The following is a 12,070-nucleotide window of genomic DNA, read 5'->3' on the forward strand; positions in this document are numbered from 1 at the left end:
TCAGAATAATAAGTTGGGCTTACCTCAGCCAGCCAAGTATCAATAGTCTCACAATGTCAGCTCCTTCAAACAGTCCTTTCCAGACTTAACCTCCATGGTTTCCCTTAACCCAGGACTAGAGAACTCTCCTGAAGAGTGTTTCTTGAGGCTTGTATCAGCCTCTAGATTTGGAAGCCTGCGCTCACCTCTGGGACCTCCTTGAATAAATCTTTAACTGGAAAAGATATACAGTGATACCTTAATCCGTTCCAGAACTCCATTCGAGTTCCAAAGCATTCAAGTTACAAGACAATTTTTCCCACTGAAAATAATAGAAACTGGATTAATCCGTTTCTGCGTCCCATAAACTCAAATTTTAACAGGAAATACACTGGATTTTAAGGTAAAATCTTAACAAATATTCCAAAGCAGCATTCAGATTCTGGGGCACAAACACACACATACAATGTGCAGGGTGTTCGGATTCCAAAGCAGAGTTTGGATTCCAAGACAAAATTTACTACAAAAAAAGGTTTGGATTCCAAGTCGTTCGAGCTCTGGGGCGTTCGGATTCTGAGGTACCACTGTACTCATTTCTGCCTGGGTCCCACCCCCATGACTCAGCAACTCTTCCACCTCAAGTAGCTCAGCCCTATGTTGCTAAGCCCAGTGCATCTTTCACAAGCACACATTGATAAATTCCCCCCTTAATGTCATCTGGGGGTAGGAGGGATAAGAAGAAATACATGCCCATTCTCAGACTCTCCCAGAAATGCACTTCTTAAGCCCATGCCTCTGTCTAATATCTTTCCCCAAACTACAAAATTTCATTCCATATAAACACAGCACATCAAAAACGTAACCAGCACTGTGTAAATTATACAAAATTATGCCGCTGTATGATTTATGGGATATATCAGTAAAGGAACCCACTTGAGTAACTAGTGTTCCACAAAGATGTAATAATGAAATATGCCCACAATCAGTTATTTTTTTAACTGTTCACTTCACATCATATCCCAAATAACAAAATATCAAAATACAATTGTATAACACCATGAAAATGATAATAATAGATCTTCAAGTGTCTAAGTCACCACCATGAAAATAAAATGGTGTACAATCACAAAATCCACAGTCCAATAAACTTTAATGTTTCTAAATAAGTCAGGGCTGATAAAAAAAAAAACACTTTATAATTCATGTGAGACTGTAACCTATAGGTATATACTAAATCAGGGGTTTTTAACCTGGAGTCTGTTGTCCCCTAGGTGGTCAATGGATTGGTTTCAGGGGGTCCGTGAGGGTCTGATAAAAATTAACATTTAAAGTCGACTCCACCTAAGTGCATGTCGGTTAAGCGCACGCTTCGGTTATCTGCACCCTACCACCTGGTTTTTTTTACATTAAAGCCAATGGACGTAAACTCCAGATATTTGCAATTCGGATAAGCACACAATCCGCTGATGCGCACTGTCATAGGTCCAACCTCTATTCTTTCACGTTACATTCACTCCGGTTCAATGCAATCACATTCTGACTGGGAATGGCTAGGCTTCACACAGCAGCTTAAGCGCTGGGACAGCTGGGAAAGTGAGTGCTGGGACAGCTGGGAAAGTGAGTGCTCCGCTACCACTCAAGCTGTAGGGCATAGCTTTCCTGTACTTTAGGCTCCATCAACCCATGCACCATATTTAAACTGAGCCAGCTTAGCTACAACCTCCACCTACCCCCACTCCTATTAAGCGCACACTCCGTTTAAGCGCACGTGGCGACCCAGTCTGAGGGGTGTGCACTTAAGTGGAGTCGACTGTATATGCACTATACAGCCTGGTACTGTTGATTTTTCTCACAGAAAACAAGAGAGTAGATGTACTATGTTTCCCCGAAAATAAGATCTACCACGAAAATAAGCCCTAGCATAATTTTCGGGGTAGGTCTTAATATAAACCCTATCCCAAAAATAAGCCCTAGTCCCTGGATTTGCCAGCAGCAGCACTTCCTCTATTCCCCTCCCCCTGCCTTCGTTCCCGCCACGCTGCCGAACCCCCGCTGACTCTCCCATCTTTCCATCTCTCTCTTCCAACTGAACCCCGCTGACCCTCCGATCGCGAGACCTACTACTTCCCTCCATAGAGGGCCTTCTCTCGCTGGGGCATTCCCTCTACCACATCACTGATGATGTCATCAGCAACGCAGTGCATGGAAGGCCCCAGCGGGAGAAGACCTGTTTAGAGTGCTGCTAACGCTGCTCTGTGGAGGGAGGTATATAGGTCTCATGGTTGGCGGGGTTTGGATGGGAGGGGGAGATGGAAGGATGGGATGGTCAACAGGGATTTGGCTGTGTGACGGGTGGGGGGCTGCTTAAGGGTTCTGCTGCACGAGGGATGGGAGGGAGGGATAGAAAGATGCTGTGCACAATGCAAGGGTTCTGCTGCTCAGGGGGATGGGAGGGAGGGATAGAAAGATGCTGCAGAGGGAAGGCACAAGGGGATGGGTGAGAGGGAAGGAAAGATGCTGCACATGTGGGGGGGAGAGAAAGGAAAGAGGAAGAATTGGGGTGGAGGAAGGGAAGGAAGAGATAATCATTGTACATGAAAAAAATAAGACTTAGTGCGTATTTTGGGCCCAAAATTAATATAAGATTGTCTTATTTTCAGGGAAACACGGTAGTAGTAATGGTAATAGAAAATGTAGTAGTAGTAGATCTGTTTTAATTTGCAGAAAAGGATTGCATTTCATAATTATAATGAGTGGCCATTACTTTTTGCAAAAAGAATGAGTGTTTTTTTTTATTGTTTACTTTAAAATTTAATAATACTTTATATATGTCATATATGTATGAAAATGAAATCTCAACAAATAAAGTACATTGTGCATGCAAAGTTGTGTTTAAGTGAATATTTCTGGGGTAGGGGATCCATAGTTTTCATCAGATTCCGAAAGGGGTCTGAGACAAAAAAGGTTAAGAATCGCTGTACTAAATGATGGCAGATAAAGGTCCATCCTGTTTATCCAACAGTCACATTCATTATCAAAATACTAATAGATTGTTAGTTCAATGATGCTATTTCAACATTGTACTCTCTAAGATGTCTTCCCCTCCCCCACTAAGATATAGCAAGCTTGCACTCATATGATATGAATATGGTAAAAATAAAATAAAATAAAATACGCTTACTTGCTCCTGATCTGTCCTTGCAATTTTCAGGGTTCAAGCTGTAAAAAACAAAGAAGGTCTGTCTTGTACTGGCCCTAAATATAGTATAGGTAAACCGCTTTGATTGTACCCAAAAAACGGTGGTATATCAAATCCATGACCTTTTAACCTTTACTTTGAATCTGCATAGACCATAGAAGTTCATCTAGCATTGGCTTCACTTTCTCACTGCCATTTAAGCAGCACTACTGTGCATCATAAATGAACGTACCCCCCCCCCTTAAAAAAAAAAACATTTTAAGAAGTTTTTGGCGCCGGCTGGCATGCTGAATGCTCTGCGCTGCTCCGACAGTCAGAGTTCCTATGAGTGTCGGAACAGTGCAGAGCATTAAGTGTGCCAGCCAGTGCTAAAAACCTCTTGTGCGGTTTTGCAAAAGGGAGGGCTAGAGCTGTTGATGTGTTTAATTTTGATACTCTCTCTTTCTATTTAGGGATTCTGTCACTTTTTAGCTCCCCACCTCCACCAGGAGGGCATTCCAGGCATCCATCACCCTCTCCGCAATCTCATATTATGTCCTCTAGTTTCTCTGTCTCTGGAAAAGATTTGCTTGTAGATTAATTCCATTCAATAATTTAAATGTTGCATCATGTCTCCTCTATCCCTTCTCTGCTCTAGGCTAGGGTATACATATTCAGATCTTCATGTCTCTTCTCATACATCTCTTGGCACAATTCTGATATCATTTTCATTGCCTTCCTCTGGACCACTTCAAGTTTTCTTACATTCTTAGGAAGATATGGCCTCCGGAACATAATTTTCCAAGTGGGGCTTCACCAATGACTTGAATTAACATTTCCCTTTTACTGCTGGTGATTATTCTATGCAGCCTAGCATCCTTCTGGCCTTGTCACATTGTTTTGCAGTCTTGAGATTCTCAGATACTATTATTCCACAATTCCTTTCCTGGTCTGTGCATATCAGCTTCTTGACCCCTACTAATACATATGACTCCTTTAGATTTTTATTCCTCAAGTGCATCACTTTGCATTAATTTTTTTCCAGCCAAATATTAGATCATCATTCTAACTCTTGCAGATCTCTTTTTATGTGTTCTAATCCTTCTGGTGTGCTCACTTTGTTACAAATCTTTGCATCACCTGCAAAAAGACAATGTCACTCACAAATATATTGAACAGAATTAGCCCTAGTATCGATCCTTGGAGTCATGCCAATACTCCCTTTCTTTCCTCCGAGCAAATTCTATTTGTCACCATCCACTATCATCTGTCAGTCAACCAGTTTCTAATCCAGGTCATCACTTTGAGTCCTAACTTCAATCTGCTAATTTTATCGATGAGCCTCCTATGAGGAACTGTATGAAAGACTTTGCTAAAATCCAATGTAACAGCGCAGGCGGGGTGTGGGTTTGGGGGCCTGGAAACACACAGCTAAACACGACTAGCAATAGTGTACGAAAGTTCTTTATTGGCTTTAAACAAAACATTCCCTCAATCCTGCTGCTTCACAGGATTGGGCACACAGAAAAACAGTCTCTTGATTTGACAAACAAAAGTCCTGAATTGAGCCTGGACTGCAAAAAGTCTTCTTCCAAACAGGTAGCAAGGTCTAGTCCTAGCCATACCTTAGAAAAGAGCTCACATGTAGTTAGTACAACCAGTGGCGTACCTAGGGTATGTGGCACCCGGGGCCCATCATTTTTTGACACCCCCCCCCCCCCCCATGTAAAAATTTTTTTTTTTTTTTTTTTTTGCAATAACCATGAAATGGAATAAATGGTCAGAATAGAAACAGGCAGTGAAAATTTTCTTTTATTGAACCTCATATATGTAACCATTATTCCAAACATAACAAAACATAAATTATGTCTAAATTGTCATGACATTAGAAGTACATATGGAGTAGTTGCAGGCAGTGGTGTACTTAGGGTATGTGGCACCCAGGGCCCATCATTTTTTGACACCCCCCCCATCTATATGAAAAATATGATTTTTAGTACCAATCTACATATCGCACCACAAGAGTGTACCTAGGAAAAGGCTGCATCTTAAACACTGCAGTGAGCACTAGAACACCAACACATACATTGTAAAACTAAACAAGCCAGATCCCGCACAGTCAATTGGTCCTGTAGTCAATGCCAACTGAAAACTATGTCTTTTTCATACACACAGAACAGAGATACACCCTCGCCCAAAATGGAATAATCACAAACTAAAAATAGAAATATGTACCGTATTTTCACGCATATAACGCGCGCGTTATACGCGTTTTTACCTACCGCACATACCCCTCGCGCGTTATATGCGTGAGCGCGGTATACGAAAGTTTTCAAACATAGTTCCCACCCCGCCCGACGCCCGATTCACCCCCCCAGCAGGACCACTCGCACCCCCACCCCGAACGACCACTCGCACGCGCTCCCACCCGCACCCGCATCCACGATCGGAGCAAGAGGGAGCCCAAGCCCTCTTGCCCGGCCGACTCCCCGACGTCCGATACATCCCCCCCCCCCGGCAGGACCACTCGCACCCCCACCCCGAAGGACCGCCGACTTCCCGACAATATCGGGCCAGAAGGGAGCCCAAACCCTCCTGGCCACGGCGACCCCCTAACCCCACCCCGCACTACATTACGGGCAGGAGGGATCCCAGGCAGGAGGGATCCCAGGCCCTCCTGCCCTCGACGCAAACCCCCCTCCCCCCCAACGACCGTCCCCCCCCCAAGAACCTCCGACCGCCCCCCCAGCCGACCCGCGACCCCCCTGGCCGACCCCCACGACCCCCCCACCCCCCTTCCCCGTACCTTTGGAAGTTGGCCGGACAGACGGGAGCCAAACCCGCCTGTCCGGCAGGCAGCCAACGAAGGAATGAGGCCGGATTGGCCCATCCGTCCTAAAGCTCCGCCTACTGGTGGGGCCTAAGGCGCGTGGGCCAATCAGAATAGGCCCTGGAGCCTTAGGTCCCACCTGGGGGCGCGGCCTGAGGCACATGGGCCCAACCCGACCATGTGCCTCAGGCCGCGCCCCCAGGTGGGACCTAAGGCTCCAGGGCCTATTCTGATTGGCCCACGCGCCTTAGGCCCCACCAGTAGGCGGAGCTTTAGGACGGATGGGCCAATCCGGCCTCATTCCTTCGTTGGCTGCCTGCCGGACAGGCGGGTTTGGCTCCCGTCTGTCCGGCCAACTACCAAAGGTACGGGGAAGGGGGGTGGGGGGGTCGTGGGGGTCGCCAGGGGGGTCGCGGGTCGGCTGGGGGAGCGGTCGGAGGTTCTTGGGGGGGGCGGTCGTTGGGGGGGAGGGGGGTTTGCGTCGAGGGCAGGAGGGCCTGGGATCCCTCCTGCCCGTAATGTAGTGCGGGGTGGGGTTAGGGGGTCGCCGTGGCCAGGAGGGTTTGGGCTCCCTTCTGGCTCAACTACCAAAGGTACGGGGAAGGGGGGTGGGGGGGTCGTGGGGGTCGCCAGGGGGGGTCGCGGGTCGGCTGGGGGGGCGGTCGGAGGTTCTTGGGGGGGGCGGTCGTTGGGGGGAGGGGGGTTTGCGTCGAGGGCAGGAGGGCCTGGGATCCCTCCTGCCCGTAATGTAGTGCGGGGTGGGGTTAGGGGGTCGCCGTGGCCAGGAGGATTTGGGCTCCCTCCTGGCCCGATATTGTTGGGGAGTCGGCGGTCCTTCGGGGGGAGGGATGTATCGGACGTCGGGGGGGGGCATCAGGCTTTCAGGATGGGGACAGACCTTCAAGGGGGGACAGTGCACGGAAGTCAGGGGGGGTGAACGGAGAGTCGGGACAGCGCACGGAGAGGCGGGGCAGTGCACGGAAGTCAGGGGGGGGTGAACGGAGAGTCGGGACAGCGCACGGAGAGGCGGGGCAGTGCACGGAAGTCAGGGGGGTGAACGGAGAGTCGGGACAGCGCACGGAAAGTCGGGGCAGTGCACGGAAGTCAGGGGGGGGTGAACGGAGAGTCGGGACAGCGCACGGAGAGGCGGGGCAGTGCACGGAAGTCAGGGGGGTGAACGGAGAGTCGGGACAGCGCACGGAGAGGCGGGGCAGTGCACGGAAGTCAGGGGGGTGAACGGAGAGTCGGGCAGCATGCGCGGTATAATCGTGAGCGCGTTATACCAAAGTTTTTGTGCTTATCATCGTGATTTCTGCGCGCTATACACGTGTGCGCGTTTTATACGGGTGCGTGTTATTTGCGTGAAAATACGGTAGACAAAAGTTAAACTGATCCTCCAAGAAACCAGACCCTGGATACAATGCAACACCACAAAAAACAGTAACACATGTCCTCTAATACAGTGCAAAATATAAAGACAGTAGATGTAAATTTGAAAAAACTGATACATAACAATCACCACTTTATAAATTAACAAATAAAAATAAAACAAATAATGAGATATAAAAAAATACAATTTTATTGGACTAATCCCCGTAAGCTCGGTCCCCATCCCCGCAAACCACCTGATTCCATCCACACAAGCCTTGAATTGTTTATATTAAAGTATAAAAAGAAACAATATTCTGTACAATTGTCAATTTATAAATCAGCGTCTTCTCCCCACTCTCTTCCCCATTTCCCTTCAGCATCCTCAGCCCACTCTCTCTCCACTTTCCTTCAGCGCACGCACATAAAAACAAGCAAGTAATTTTATATCATTTTCATTCTATTCATTCATAGAAATTAAAGTCTAGATAATGCCAGTCACATAACAAAACATGATTTTACAAAAATAATTCCCTGCAGTCAAGCCTGCAAGGATTATTAGATGTCTTTCAGCAGTTCCCCTCCCTCCCTCCCCCTTACCTTTGTGGCCAAGTCAAAATGATCTACCAACAATAAAATTTTAAAAACACAAAGCACGCTGTACGCAGAGAAAATGTTAATTATCATTTATATTCCGCGGGTTTTCAAAGAGGTCAAGGCAGATGACTTTATGCAATGTCACCTCAGTAACAACTATACAAAAATAGACAAATATTCCCCCTCCCTTTTTACTAAACTGCGATAGCGGTTTTTAGCGTAGGGAGCTGCGCTGAATGCCCCACGCTGCTCTCGACGCTCATAGGCTCCCTGCGCTAAAAAACTCTATTGCGGTTTAGTAAAAGGGGGCCATAGTGCAAAATATAGACAGCAGATATAAATTTTCAAATCGGACACATTTTGATCACTAAGTTGAAAATAAAATCATTTTTCCTACTTTTTTGTCTGGTGATTTCATGAGTCTCTGGTCCTTCTTCTGATCCTTCTTCTTTCTCTCTCCCCCTGGCTCCCCTCTTTATTTCTGCCTTTCTTTCTCTCTCCTCCTGGCCCCCCTCTTTCTTTCTGCCTTTCTTTCTCTCCCCCTTGACCCCCCTCTTTATTTCTGCCTTTCTTTCTCTCCCCTTGGTCCCCCTCTTTCTTTCTGCCTTTCTTTCTCTCTCCCCCTGGCCCTCCTCTTTCTTTCTGCCTTTCTTTCTCTCCCCCTTGACCCCCTCTTTATTTCTGCCTTTCTTTCTCTCCCCTTGGTCCCCCTCTTTATTTCTGCCTTTCTTTCTCTCCCCTTGGTCCCCCTCTTTCTTTCTGCCTTTCTTTCTCTCTCCCCCCGGCCCCCCCTCTTTATTTTTTCCTTTCTTTCTCTCTCCCCCTAGCCTGCACAAAGCCATCGTGCCGATTTCTCCACTTCCACGATTCTTTCCCTACCCTCACCCCCAAGCCAGCAGCCGATTTCTCCCTGCTCCTTCCCCGATGTCCTGAACTTCATCGGGCAGCAGCAGCATTCACAATTCACTGATGTTGCCCGCTTCAGGCCTTCCTCTCTGTCGGGTCCTGTCTTCATGAAAACTGGAAGTAGGCAGGACCCGGCAGAGAACAAGGCCTGAAGCCGGCAACAGCAGCGAATTGTAAACGCTGCTGCTGCTGCCCGAAGAAGGTAATGGAGCACCGAGGCAGTCCGCTTCTCCCCCCTCCCAGCCGAACCCCCGCTGACCCTCCTATCTCCCCCCCCCCCCGTGAACCTTTCCGACCTTCCCAGCGAGAGCAGCAAACCTCCTTCGCGGCTTTCTCCTCCCTCTGCCGCGTTACTGATGACGTCATCAGTGATGCGGCAGAGGGAGGATAAAGCCGACGCTACTGGAGGGAGGTTTGCTGCTTTCGCTGGGAGGGTCAGAAAGGTTCACTTGGGGGGGGGGGAGAGAGATCGGATGGTCAGCGGGGTTTCGGCTGGGAGGGGGGAGAAGCGGTCTGCCTTGGTGCTCCAAGGCCTGGCGCCATTACCTTTTTCGATAATGGCGCCGATGCTGCTTTCGCTGGGAGGGTAGGAGCGCGATAGGGACCGGGCCAGCTGTGCACCCCCCCTAAGGCGGCACCCGGGATGGACCTCCCCCTCGCCCCCCTTGGTACGCTACTGCCCTGGGGAAACAGCCTGCAACAAGATCGCGCGATGCCAGAGATTTTTGCCTGCTTCGGCTGTTTCCTCCGCCGCGGTCCCGCCCCTCCTCTGACATCAGAGGAGGGGCAGGACCGTGGCGGAGGAAACAGTCGAAGCAGGCAAAGATCTCTGGCATCGCGATCTTGCTGCAGGCTGTTTCCAGACGCGACACCCGGCGCAGGGGGGGGTAACTGGACCGGACCGGGAGCACCCCCTCAGGGCTTGGTACCCGGGGCGGACCTCCCCCCCCCCCGCCCCCACCCCCTTGGTACGCCACTGAGTACAACGAATTGGCTTACCTCAGCCAAGCAGAATGTCTGGATGTTGCAGTCAGAGTATTCTAAGGTCACTTCCTTCTACTCTCCTGGGCCTCCCTAACTGTGTTTTGGCCCTTCTTGATATACTTCCTGGCAGCAGCTTCCCAGACTCCTCCTTCCCTTGTTACTTACTCCTAAGGAGGAGCTACTTATGTTAAGGTGGTACTGACAACGTGAGGGAGTATCCAGCAGGGGGAGTGGTAGTATCTTACATATTCTCTCACATCCAGTTAGACTACATCTAGCGCAGGGGTGTCAAAGTCCCTCCTCGAGGGCCGCAGTGCAGTCAGGTTTTCAGGATTTCCCCAATGAATATGCATGAGATCTATTAGCATACAATGAAAGCAGTGCATGCAAATAGATCTCATGCATATTCATTGGGGAAATCCTGAAAACCCGACTGGATTTGCGGCCCTTGAGAAGGGACTTTGACACCCCTGATCTAGCGCATATCCTTGGCTCAATTCTCTGGTTAAAGAAATCAAATTCATTGGACACGGTTTTCCCACAGTGAAGGTATGTTATCTGAGATCTTGTAACCTGTTTAATTCCAGGTTGTTCACTCTTCTTTCCTTCTGCAGAGCCTCCATTATTTTTCCAACCACCAACTGAATAAAATGTAAAATAGATTATCTGGAACTTACACCGAGACTCATTTCAGCATGTCCTTCCTCAGAAACTATTGTCTCAAATTGCCAGATATCAATCTCCTGTCATTGTCTTCAGCAGCTGGATTTTTCCAAAAAGTATGCAGAGTGCTGCAATTGGCAGTAACCTTTCAAAGCCCTGTCGGTGCCCTCAGGGCAGGATTAACCAATAGGCCAAGTAGGCACGTGCCTAGGGCCCGAAATAGTCAGGGGGCCCGATGAAGGAGGGCATCAACATTGTTTTTTCCAAACGGCGATGAACCCCTCCAGCATCGATGGGCAACGCGTGGTCCCCCTCAATCGGCAATACAGCCCCCCCCATCGACAGAAAGTAATACAAGCAAGCAACGTGGGTAAGAAAGGCAACGGGAACTGTAATTGTGCAAGCGGTGCTGCTTGCCCAAAGCTTCCCTCTGACGCAGCTTCCTGTTTCCGCCTGGGCGCATGGTGGGGTGGGGCGGGGCAGGGGGGCCTAGTGTACTTGTGTGCCTAGGGGCCCTCGACGAATTAATCCTGCCCTGGGTGCCCTCCTTAGTCATGGGAAAGGGTACCCCTTAGAATACTATAGTCAGTCTTTTAAAACCACAGCAGCAACCCCTAGTGCACCTTCAAAGCTGATTTTGTATTAAATGGTGTTTTAAACCAAGTTCTATATACTTTATCGGAAAAACAAAATTGGAAGAGTTTGAATAAAAATAGAATTAAATATGAAATGGTAGGTAACATGAATAATCTACTATTTGTAATGCCTAGTAGACCCCCCTATATGGTGCTACCATTTTGCATAATTTATCATTAGAGTGGTTCTGATACTAGGTGAATTCGCTGGTCGCTGAAGGGTCATTCTACATGTGCTGCAGATGGTTTTCTACCTAGAAATATAACCCCTCTTTTACGAGCACATAGTGCGGGTTTTAGCACCAGTAGCGACGGTAACTGTTCTGACGCTCATAGAATTCCTATGAGCGTCGGAGCAGCTACCGCCGCTGCCAGCGCTAAAACCCGTGCTATGCGTACGTAAAAGAGGGGGATAGAAACATGATGGCAGATAAAGGTCAAATGGCCCAATCAGTCTGCTCATCCAAAGCATCCACTATCCCCTCTTCTTCCCAAGAGATCCAACATGCCTGTCCCATGTTTTTTTTTTGTTTTTTTTTTAATTCAGTCTTTGTCTCATCTACCATAAAAATGTATTGCACTTCCCCCTCCGTATTCGCGGTCTAGAGTTTCGGTTTTTTTACATCACAGGAAATCGCTGCTCCCAGCTGTCCTTTCTTCACTGGAACAGGTCAGGTTATTCGCGGTTTTGTGTCTTTTCTTTTACAGAAAAACCGCAAATAACATACGAAAAGTTAGTCACAGATTTTCTCTATTCGCTACCTTGCCGTTCCCCTATCACTGCGAATGCCGAGGCAGAAGTGTACCTTAGATTACTCCTGAGCCTATCACTTCTTAACCTCATTCTATGAACTCTCACTGGAGTTTCCTTTCAATTAAAAGAGACTCGCCTCATGCACATTTGTGCCATATAGTTATTTAAACGTCTCC

Source organism: Geotrypetes seraphini, chromosome 1, assembly GCF_902459505.1.
Source record: "Geotrypetes seraphini chromosome 1, aGeoSer1.1, whole genome shotgun sequence".
Taxonomy (NCBI): Eukaryota; Metazoa; Chordata; class Amphibia; order Gymnophiona; family Dermophiidae; genus Geotrypetes; species Geotrypetes seraphini.